This window comes from Triticum dicoccoides, chromosome 4A (genome assembly GCF_002162155.2).
Source record: "Triticum dicoccoides isolate Atlit2015 ecotype Zavitan chromosome 4A, WEW_v2.0, whole genome shotgun sequence".
Classification (NCBI taxonomy): domain Eukaryota; kingdom Viridiplantae; phylum Streptophyta; class Magnoliopsida; order Poales; family Poaceae; genus Triticum; species Triticum dicoccoides.
The window spans coordinates 415567050-415577781 of NC_041386.1; the positions used below are offsets into that span (position 1 = coordinate 415567050).

Sequence of the window (10732 nt, forward strand, 5' to 3'; positions counted from 1 at the left end):
GGAAGAAGAAGGTCGGTGGAGCAACGAGGGGCCCACGAGGGGGGAGGGCGCGCCCCCTGCCTCGTCGCCGCCTCGTTGATTTCTTGACGTCCACTCCAAGTCCTCTGGATCACGTTTGTTCCAAAAATCACGTTCCCGAAGGTTTCATTCTGTTTGGACTCTGTTTGATATTCCTTTTCTGCAAAACACTGAAATAGGCAAAAAAGCAGGAATATGGGTTGGGCCTCCGGTTAATAGGTTAGTCCCAAAAATAATATAAAAGTGTAAAATAAAGCCCATTAACATCCACAACAGATAATATAATAGCATGGAACAATCACAAATTATAGATACGTTGGAGACGTATCAGGGGGGCACGCCCAGGGGGGTGGGCGCGCTCCGCACCCTCGTGGACAGGGTGTGGGCCCCCTTGCATTGATTCTTTCGCCAGTATTTTTTATATATTCCAAAAATATTCTCCGTTGATTTTCAGGTCATTCCGAGAACTTTTATTTCTGCACAAAAATATCACCATGGCAATTATGTTGAAAACAACGTCAGTCCGGGTTAGTTCCATTCAAATCATTCAAGTTAGAGTCCAAAAAAGGGAGAAAGTGTTTGGAAAAGTAGATATGTTGGAGACATATCACTCCTCACGACAACACGGTTGGGATTGGCCTTTTCGGTTATGAAGAAGCATTGTGTCACGTGCTTAGTGTGTACCCATGGCTCATTTTTGGCGATGACGTTAACGTTCACGGGAGTGCTCTTCGCGTCGGGTATAGACATGGTGGTGAAATAATTGTTTTCTCTTACAATGTCCTTGGCCCATCTGACACAGAACATTGTCGCATCATGCATTCCAGCATAGTCAAGCTCCCAGATCTCTTCGACCCTTCCGTAGAATCTTTCAATTGTGTCGTTGGCATCGGTCACACATTGAATTGACACCCCGGAGTTCTGGTAATCACTGTCCATGTGTTTGGCCTCCGTGCACAACATTTACCCATTGATATCGTTGGACTGATAGGTCGCGAGCTTGCGCACGGGGCCATGTGCTAAGGCGTGTATGAGCAATCCGTCCGAACTGCCCTCTTTCGGGGGATTTTCAAGAACTTGCTCTTTAAACCAATGCAAGAAAGTGGCGTTGTGCTCTACAGTAACTTCGTCGTCCGTATTGAGCATCCCCTTATCACGACACTTCTTTGCGATGGTTTCTTTGTGTTGTGCCACATAATCATCTACCACATCTAGGTGTTGTGGCACTACTAAGTTAGCCCTGTCAAAGTCGTTCTGTCCATCCGAGTAGCCCATGTGCAATTCTCTCCCGTCGTTGTTGTGACCATCTCCTTCGAGCTTCCCATCGTGCTTCTTGACGGGCAAACCAACAACAGGGTCTTCGACGCTTATATAATTCTCGCAAAAAGGAGACGCACTCATGCATCAGATACCCTTGGACGATGCTCCCTTCGGGATGGGACATGTTACGAACGAATCCTTTGATGACCCCATTCATCCACTTGAACGACATCATGTTGTGAAGGAATGTCGGTCTGAGGTCGATGATGTCGTCCACGATGTGGACACACAGATGCACCATGACGTCATAGAACGCGGGCGGGAAGTACATCTCAAGCTCACATAGTATGACAACAATCTCTTCCTGTAGCCTTTGGAGCTGCTTCACACTTATGGACTATCGAGATATAAGGTCGAAGAAGTTGCAGAGACCAGTAAGCATGTCATGGACGTGCTTGTCCATTATCCCTCTAATGGCAACCGGTAGTATCTGCGTCATCATCACGTGACAGTCATGAGACTTCATCCCGCTGATCCTTGTCTTCTTGGGGTCTAGAAATCTGCTTATCTTCCCACAGTAACCGGAACTGACTTTGATTCCCATAGGGCACTTGATGAATTGATCGATCTCCTTCACACTTAAGGTGAAGCAAGAAGGGGGAAATAATTCTCCTCGTTCTTGTTGACTTTTCTGCCCCTTTCCCCCTCCTCCATCTCTATCTTCATCCCCTCCATCAACTTTTTACGGTGGAGATCTTTCCTGATCTTCAATTCTTCCAAGTCTTTCCTTGCCTTCGTCCCATCCTTGGTCTTCTCCGGCATGTTCATCAGTGTGACAAGAAAGCTCTTGAGGACATTCTTCGTGATGTGCATTTGATCAAGGCAACGAGGCGTGTCGTGATTGGGCCAGAACTCCAAGTCCTAGAAAACAGACCTCGTTTTCCATACCTTCAGCAGCTGCTCCGGCGCCTTTTTGATCTTTCCCGGCGCAGGGCATTGTTCCCAGTTTCTCAACAGCTCATTGATTTCGGCGCTGCTCCTCTTACGTGGAGGTCCTCGAAGCTGAGCCAACCCATTGAATAGTTCTCCATGCTTTCTCCACGGGTCATCCTTCTCGATCCATCTATGATGTCCCATGTATATGATTTTCCCGGACCCGCCATCTTTCATTGAAGTAAGCTGCTGAGACGTTGTATCATCCATGCACCTCGTAACCGAGATAGTCATGCACCATCATCATCAGCGCGACTCTCATATGGAAATATTCTCCTTTGCTGGCGGCCCATGTCCATGCCGGTGTTTTCCATAACGTGTCTAGCTCCTCTTGCAGAAGCCCCATATACAGGTTAATACTATTTCCCGGTTGTTTCGTCCCTTGAATCAGCATGCTCATGTCTATGTACTTTGTCTTCATGCACTTCCATGGGGGAGGTTGTACATCCATACAAACACGGGCCATGTGCTCTGGTTCGTGTTCTGGTTCCCAAACGGATTCATGCCATCGTTACTCGCACCAAGCACGATGTTCCTTGGATCTTCTGCAGCAAATCCATATATGGCGTTGAATGCTCTCCACTGGCTACCATCTATGAGGTGTCTCAGCCTCGGATCATCTCCATCATCAGGTTTCTTCCTCTCCGTGTGCCAGCGCTTGAGCTTTGCTTCCTTAGGATCTACAAAATACCGCTGCAGACGGGGAGTGATCGGAAAGTACCGTACAACTTTCTGAGGAGGTTTCTTTCTTGCCTTCTTGTATCGAGAAGCATTGCACACTGGACAGCTGGTTTTTTCCGTGTGCTCACCCCGATAAATGACGCAACCGTCGATGCATGCGTGGTACCTAATGTGCGGCAAATTAAAAGGGAAAACGATTTTCTTGGCCTCCTCGACACTAGTAGGACACAGATTCCCCGTGGGAAGAACTTTATTATGTAGATATTTCAAATGCTCATTGAGGCTTTTATCTGTCCATTTGTTTTTGGCCTTCATCTTTAGAAGTTCGAGCATGAAACTCAAGCGGGTCACCTCAGGATCGCAACCGTCATACAATGGAGTCCTCGAGTCTACTTCAAGTTGCGCCAGCTTGGCCTCCTCTCTAGAAGCAGCTCTCTCGCTAGTCGCACTCTTGCGAAGGAGGTCTTGAACATGAGGGTCCTGCACGATTGCACTTATTAGCATCGAAGACTGCGGCGTGACCGCCGCCTCTACTCCGCCATGTCTGGACTCTTCTTCGTCGTGTCTGGAATCTTCTCCGATGCCGTCATTTCCGAACTCTTTCCCGTCGACATGTCCGGCGCCATCATCTTCATGTCGATCGGTCATCTCTTCGTCTGGCCCCATGTCGTTGTTCCCTGCCATGTGGACGTCCTCATCATCATCTTATTCACTTAGCCACTGAGTATAGCCATCCACGAAACCATTCATCAGCAGGTGCGCCTTCAAAGTGCCATGATCAAAAGGGTCCAAAAGGACTCCTTCCTAGCATCTTGCACACGAACATCTAATCCTAGTCCGATTATTGGCATACATGTCCATCACCGCGGATTGCATGTACCGCTCCACCTTCCATCCACTCTCCTTCATGACCGACTACACGGTATAACAAGCAAAAGGGTTATTAAATAAATAATGCATGCTTCAAAGTCATATATATATATAAATTTGGCATGAGCTTGCCTAAAAATAGGACATGTTGAGTTTGCTCGAAATTCACCGAAACGGAAATAAATCGACATTTCGGCAAAACATAAGCAACTCGAGGGCATGTCACTCGCACAAATCTCTCCATATATATATATATATATATATATATATATATATATATATATATATATATATATATATCCCAAACGCACATATTCTCATTCACACACATATTCCCATTCTTGAAATGAACAACTTTTTACTCACCTATATATATAGCACTATTCTGATCCCAGGATCAGAATAGTTATTTGGATCACGATCGGCCATATAAGGGCCCGACAGTAGATCGTGAGGAACCCACCAGACCCCGATCGGTACAAGGGAAAAAACACCACCCACCCGCTCCCCACAGCCCACTCCCCTCCCCTAACCTCTCCCGATCTCACCACCGCCTCCCTGCCCGCGCTGCCATTGGCCCGCACCAGATCGCCTCGGCACAGCCGCCGCCCTCACTAGATCGCCCCGCCACAGCCGCCGCCCTCACCAGATCGCCCCGCCACCGCGGTCTCCCTCCTCGGTCGTGCCACCACCATAGTTTCCCTCCCCAAATCATGCCACAGCTGCCACCTCCGGCCTCCTCTGCACAACACCCCTGCTCCTTGACCTTCGTGCGCGGCATTGCGCCGTAACCGCCGCCGCCATCCAACCCCAAACGCCATTAACCTGGGCGCCCCCCTCCCGCTTGCTCCGACGCGGATCCGGTCAACCCCGCAACTCTCCCCTCCGGTGAGCATCCTCTTCTCCTTCTCTACCTACGGCGTCCCACCCCTTCCCTCACCTCCTTCCGTGTCCGCGGCAGCACACAAAGCCGTTCAACCCCACTGCCTCGGGCCGTTCAACGATGCGGCACCAGGACGTTCAACCCCACTTCCAGGATGCTCCGACGAGGCCGAGATCTTTCCTCTGTTCACCCAACTCTCTCTCAGGGAGGATTTGAACTTCTTTGAATTTGAAAGAAAATTGCTTGCAATTTTTTTTTCTGTATATTTGGTTTCTGAAAAATGCACTTGGATGTGATGGATGAAATTAGTTTGAGCATAGTTGAACTACAGTTTGTTTACAAAAAGTTGTGAAAATTGCAGGTTTGTTCGAAGCTGACGGCGCTCCATATGTGCAGCAGCACCGCTGCCGCTACAGCTAATCAGCCACTGCTTGTCAGTACAGCTGCTGGCCCATGCATTACTCACTTAAAAAGTGATTCGTGGTGCCACCAAGAACCATACATCTGCATGTTCTTAGCACTTCTTTCTCTCTCTCTAATTAGTTCTCAGTGGAGGTAGTGCATCATCTGCCTTGTGTCAACTTGTTCAAACAGGTATTAATCTTGTGTACTAACCGATTTAATGGCCAAGTTTTTGTCTGGATGTGATGCTACTAATCTAATATTTGAAAAGCTTTCCCATAAGATGAATGTGTGGGTGGGGATCCTCTGGCCGCACGACAACCACCAAACCCGCGTCGCAAGCCGCTGGGATCCTGCCTCCATGCAACCTTACTCCACATGTTATCGTGACCTTCCTCTACTTGCCGCCGTGACCAGCAGCGGCCATGACCCTCCAAGCGCCGGCGCAGCTACACTCCACCGCTGTCGGTGGGCCGCCAACCACCACCTCCTCATACAACCCGATAGCTCCCTCCACAAACTAGCGCCGCCTGCCCCCACTACATCTGCCACCTCCTGTAGTCTCTGCACAGCGGCGGCACCTTCCCATGTTGTATACCCGCATCCTCTACCTTCGTCTACAAGCGTCTCAATCCCCAGCAACACCCCTGTCTGTGCAGAATGCTTTTGTTCTTCAGTTTGGGAAGATTTGAACTTCTGAAGAAACTTTATTGAGAAACGACACCCACCATCTTGGCATTAATCAAATCCAGGTGAAAAAATGAAGTATTGCATCAACAGAAAAGCAGACTACAAAAAAGATATTATTTTGAATGTGAACCTGCGTGCATTATATAGAAATTATGGATGTTACTTCTGTGGTACTCATCTTACCATACACGTACAAACACATGTTACTCTTATAGTACTCATCTTCCCATACAGGTACAGAATAGATGCAGAGAAAATAGTATGTGAATACTGGTACAAACTCCATTTTGCATTATTCTTGCCGTAGATGACGGATTGTTTGCTTTCAGGACTTGAATCTTGGTTTTATTGAGAAGGTGGCTTGTCGGATGTTGTCGCCATGGATGACGACGGTGATCTCGTTCTCAATCGGAGAATGAAGAGACACTGTAAGGTGTTTGTTTTGTGGCTATATTTCCGTTGTTGGTGTGTTACGAATTTGATTGATGTTCCTTGGTTTGCAGGGAGAAGGGACGAGGATCATGTCCTCACCGTGCAGCATGGCGTCACCTCTTCGCTCCGGAGCGTCGGTCTTCTTGCTGGAGAGCATTCAGTGTCGGATTTCCTACTATGTATCGTCCTTCTTTCATTTGTGGTCCATTGTTTTCTATTGTTGGTTTACCGGTTTGGAAGGCAGCCATGCTGCTAACCTGACTTTGTGTTGCACAAGAGCTTCACGTCGTCTGAATGCGACGGTGTTACTGCCATGGAGATCGGTGTTGGGATAGGTGATGGCTTGCTATGAAATTTAGTGAATGAGAAAATTGACTTATTGTTGTGCTTGTACAACTGTGTAATTTTTCTGATTTTTTATTTGTTTTTGTGAAGGTCAAAATGTTGTGTCCGAGAAGTTCAAGTATGTTAGTTTATATTGTATTATTGAGAAGCTCCAACTTGTTGTAGGAGTGCATTGAGAAACAGAGTGAAAATATCTATAAAAATGTAAGTTCGGGAGGATTAAAAAGGAAAAGGAAGAAAGAAAAAGCTCACACTTTTGTCGTTGATATTTACAGTGACAAATAAGTAACAAGTTCATGTTTGTCAACCATTGAAGTTCATGTATATGGTAGTTGATGATTGTTGTGTGCACTTAGGGGAGCACAAAAAAATGCGGCTGGCCAAGGTCCGTGGATGTTGAACTTTCGTTCAGTGAGTGGCGTGTGTCTCAAAAACAAATTGTGTTCACAAAAACAAAAACAAAAAAAGATACAAAAAAGAGACAAACCCAAGTATTTTCGTAGGGAAAATAATGACAAGTTCAAATTGTTCAAATATGGAAGCTCAAAAATGTTAAAAATAAATCCAAAAATTTCTAGTACTCTCCTCCCACCTATTTTGTCTGGATATAAAAATATAGACCCTCTCTCTTGAAAACAAAAAAAACTAAGGAATTTCACACACAAACTTATATGAAAGACCTAGATATGCATGAAAAAGAAATAAAATCGTAAGTGTTCAACTTAAAAATAAACTCATGAAACTCATTATCGGGACAAACACATTGGTTTTATTGTCCACATTTATAAAATAAATAATACATAGTAAAAATGTTGAGAAGTTCAAATTAAATTAATGGGGTAGTTCGATGTTTAAAACATCTCAAATTTTTTTCATTACTAAATAACAAAAAGTGAGAAGTTCAAACAAAAAATAGAGCAAATTAAAATTTATAAAAAGGGATTTTCACTTTTTGTAAATAAAAAACTCTAGAGTTCAAATTTAAATTACAGACCGGTTCAATATTTATTAGAAAAATAGAATGTTTCCGTTACTAAAAGAAATTATCCAAGAAATACAAAATACAAAAATAGAGTAGTTCAACATTTATTAAAACTTAGATTTCCTTGTTACCAAAGAAATAATATCGAGAAGTTCAAATTAAAATTAATAAAAGTATGAACTTCAATTTTTAAAAGATGTTTGATGCTTATTTAAAAACACTTTTTCCTAATAATAAAACTTAGAAGTTCAAATTAAAATAATAGAGAAGTTCAAAGTTTATAAAAAACTAAAATAAAATCTCATTACGAAAGAATAAAATAAAGAAGTTCAAAAAAAGGAAGAACCAAAAAATGTTTAAATAGAAATGTTTTGTTTAAAAATATAGAAGAAGTTCAAACTAAACTAACGAAGTGGCTTGATGTTTATTAAATTATCAACCATGAAGTTCAAAATTCAAAAATAGTCAAATTCGATGTTTATTAAAAATAAGAAACAATTCATTACTCAAAAATAAAAAAATGTGAAGTTCAAATTAAAATAACATAGAAGTTCAAAGTATATTAAAACCTAGGATTCGCAAGTTTAAAAACAAAAAACCAACGTCATTATGGGCATATTTAAAAGACATAGAAGATAAAACATGTTTATTCCGAAATCGAGCAGTTCAAAAAGTTTGTAGACATGGATTTGATCCTTCTCTTTAATATCTAGAAGTTCAAATTTAAATAAGTGAGCGGTTAGATGTTTATTACATAGCAAGGACTTTCTCTGTTACTAATGAATAACACCAAGAAGTCCTAATTAAAAATTGAAGTTGTTTGATGTTTATAAAAATTTCAGATTTCCACCGATGCTAAAGATTACAACCAAGAAGTTCACTTTTAAAAAACGGAGCAATTCAATGCATATAAAAAACCCAGGATTCTCGTTAGTAATGAATAAAACCAAGAATTTCAATTGAAAAAACAGAGCAGTTTGATATTTATTTAAACGAATCAGATTTTTCCACTTACTAAACAATAAAACAAATAAGTTCAATTGGAATAACAAAGAAGTTTGATGTTCCTAAAAAACTCCAGTTTTCACATTTCTAAAAAACACACAAAATTCAAATAAAAAAGTTAGAGCGGTTCGATGTCTTTAAAAAACTCATACTTTTTTGTTACTAAAGCAAAATAGGGAGAAGTTCAAATTGAAAACGGCCAGAAGTTCATGTGCTGCATGGTGTGTGTTTTCATATGAGAAAATAGAATAAAAAGTTAAAGTATAAACACTGTTGGAAGTTTAGGTGCTCAGCACGGTGAAGTTCAAAAACTTCTTATGAGAGAGGCAACCAACACTATATATCAGTTGTGCAACTATGATGAACGGGTGAGAAATTACGAACAAAAAAACATGGTAGAAGTTCAAGTGTAAACAACGGGAAGTGCGATGATTATAGAAAACTTAGATTTTTCCCGTTATTAAAGAATGAAAAAAAGAAGTTCAAAAATGAAACAACAAGAAGTTCAACTTTTAAAAATAGAGTGCTTCAAAATTTCATAAAAAGATTAAAGAAATAAAATCAGGAACTCCACATTAAAAGATGAAGAAGTTCGATGATTATAGAAAACTCAGATTTTCCTCGTTATTAAAGATTGGAAACAAGAAGTTCAAAAATAAAAAACAGGAAGTTCAACTTTTAAAAATAGAGCGCTTCAAAATTTTATAAAAAAGGATTAAGAAATTCAGATAAATATTTATAAAAAACTTAGATATTTTCACATAACCGAGAGAAGTTCGATTGATAACTGCCAGAAGTTCACGTACTACACGGTGTGCATTTTGTATTAAAAAGGAATAAAAAGGCAAAGAGTAAAAGTTGTGTTGTTATAAGTGCAACTCCTCGGTCAAAGAAAGTTAAAAAAATTATTGTGAGAGGGGTTTGTACAAAAGGAGTATCATTTGTGTAACACTAACAAATGGATGAGAAAATTACAAACGAAAATACGTCACAGAAGTTCAACGTGAAAATAACATGAAGTTCAACTACTACGCTGAATGAATTTCAGATGAAAAAGTTTTAAAACCATCGCGAGTATGAAAAAACGATCAACACGGTAAAGTTATGTGCTTACAACAGCTTTCTAATGGTATATCACTTGCTCAATTCCGATGAGTTGATGGAGAGTTACGAGCAGTGGATGGAGACCTACAAGAAAAAAAATCACGTGAAAAACAGAGTGAAGTTCAGGTACACGCGCCGAGAAGTTCAGGTTCTTCATGCGGTGCATTTTCGAAGAATCTGTTTCGCGATAAAGGCAGAATGAATGATCTCGCCGTTTTCGAAATTACAGGAAAACGGCTAGGAATTAGAGAAAACCATCAACATGGAAAAGTTTCACATTTTCCGTAGCTTTTCAGAGGTATATTATTTGCCTCATTCTGATAAAGTTTGTAGAAATTATGGGGAAAATATGTTTTTATCCATTTTCCAAATTGACTTAAAACCGTAAGGAATTAGGAGAAACAATATATACAAAACAGTTTCGCATTTGTTCAAGCTTTCCAACGCCATATCATTTGCTGCATTCGGACGCACGGTTAAGAAATTAGCTTGAAATTACGTACTCAGTAGGACTTTGACCATTTTCTAAATTACTCTTAAACCATTCAAAATTAGAAAAAAACTTTCAAGATGAAAAAGTAGCGTATTTTTATAAGCTTTCCAACGCCATATCATATGTCTCCATTCGATTAGCTATTTAGAAACGACATCGAAAAAACGAACTCAGTTGTTCGGTTTACGAAATTTTATGTTTTTCACATTATTCTTTAACCATAGGGAATTAGAGAAACCTTTCAACATGTGGAAGGAGCGGTTTTGCAGCAGCTTTCCAATGCCATATTATATGCCTCATTCCGATAAGCGGTTTAGAAATGCGATCAAAAATACGATTCACGTTTTTTGTGCGAAAAAAACGGTTTTCAAAACTGCTCTTAAACCGCTTATATTTTGCCAAAAAATTTAAGTTGGGTCATGATATTGGTGTCCATAGCTTTCCAACGGTATATCGCAAGCCCCATTTAGGCAATGTTGGCGGAAGTTCAACCTAGTTCACAGGGAAGTTCAACGTACTACTAGCGGGGCAGGTCAGGTTGTGATCAGAATATTATTCTGATCCCGTGATCAGA

The 10732-nt window shown here is 41.4% G+C and overlaps 1 long non-coding RNA gene across 3 annotated transcripts; it reads left to right on the forward strand.

Annotated features, from left to right (window-relative positions):
* Window positions 1–4301: 4301 nt before the first annotated feature.
* LOC119285995 lies at window positions 4302–6832 on the forward strand. 3 transcript variants are annotated; one of them, XR_005140114.1, is made up of 4 exons: window positions 4302–4710; window positions 5067–6225; window positions 6301–6564; window positions 6665–6832. It is a non-coding gene; the product is annotated as an uncharacterized LOC119285995 (long non-coding RNA). The 3 variants fall into 3 exon arrangements; XR_005140113.1 differs by having other exon boundaries at window positions 5067–5299; window positions 6127–6225; window positions 6301–6722; XR_005140112.1 differs by having other exon boundaries at window positions 6301–6722.
* Window positions 6833–10732: the final 3900 nt, after the last annotated feature.